This window comes from Capricornis sumatraensis, chromosome 9, assembly GCF_032405125.1.
Source record: "Capricornis sumatraensis isolate serow.1 chromosome 9, serow.2, whole genome shotgun sequence".
In the NCBI taxonomy this organism is placed as follows: Eukaryota; Metazoa; Chordata; class Mammalia; order Artiodactyla; family Bovidae; genus Capricornis; species Capricornis sumatraensis.
This window is the reverse complement of record NC_091077.1, coordinates 62,186,565-62,187,586: the sequence shown is the minus strand read 5'-3', so window position 1 is coordinate 62,187,586 and position 1,022 is coordinate 62,186,565.

Genomic DNA, 1,022 nt, shown 5'->3' with positions numbered 1-1,022 from the left:
AAGTGTACATCAACAGATGAAAGGATAAAGAAAATATGTGTGTGTGTATGTATACATACAGTGAATTATTAGTTTTAAAAAAGGATGAAAATTTGCAGCAGCATGGATGAACCTGTAGGTTATTATGCTTACAAGGTGCAATGTCAGGCAGAGAAAGACAAATACTGTACGTTATCACTTATATGTGAAATCTAGATGAAACAAAGAAATGAATATAACAAGCTCTGAGGAAACAGATTCAAACATATAGAGAACAAACTAATAGATATCAATGGTGGGAGGAGGAAGGACAAGATAGGGGTAGGGGACTAAGAGGTACAAACTACTCTGTATAAAATAAATAAGCTACAAGGACATATTGTACAGCACTGGGAATATAGCCAATACTTTACAGTAACTTCAGTTAGAGGATAATCTATAGAAATTTTGTATCACTATGTTGTACACCTAAAACTAATGTAATATTGTAAATCAACTATACATCAATTTAAAAACAAAGCCGCTCCATCTGCACACTGGGAAGGTGATAGGACCCTCTGTAGGGCTACACCTGCATCCTGCAATTCAGCAGCACCTTGTTGGCTGGGCAGCCTCCATTGTGAGGTAGCTCTGATTTCCCCCTTACCAAAGAGAGACAAGTCCTGAGCCTGGCCCCACATCCAGGCACCAGGACCTCCAGTCCAATGGTGTCTTCTTCCTCCCAGCCACACGGTTCACTTTGCCCTAAAGCACTAAGGGCTGAACTGGAAGCAGCTGAAAGTCCAGGCAGGTCCTGGTGTGTAGCCGGGCAGTCACAAGGGGCACTGAGGACCATCCTGAGATGAGACTCTCATAAGTCCCCAAAGCCAGGCAAGGCCTGTAATCAACATCAGCATCCCCCTGTCACCAGCGCCAGAACCAGCTCAGGAATTGGGAGCCAGCTTCTCAGCCCTGCGGCCTTGGTTTCTCTGGAGAAAAACCCATGGGAGACTGGTTCAAGGCTGTTACAGGCCTTAACCCTCAGCCATCACCACCCACCCACC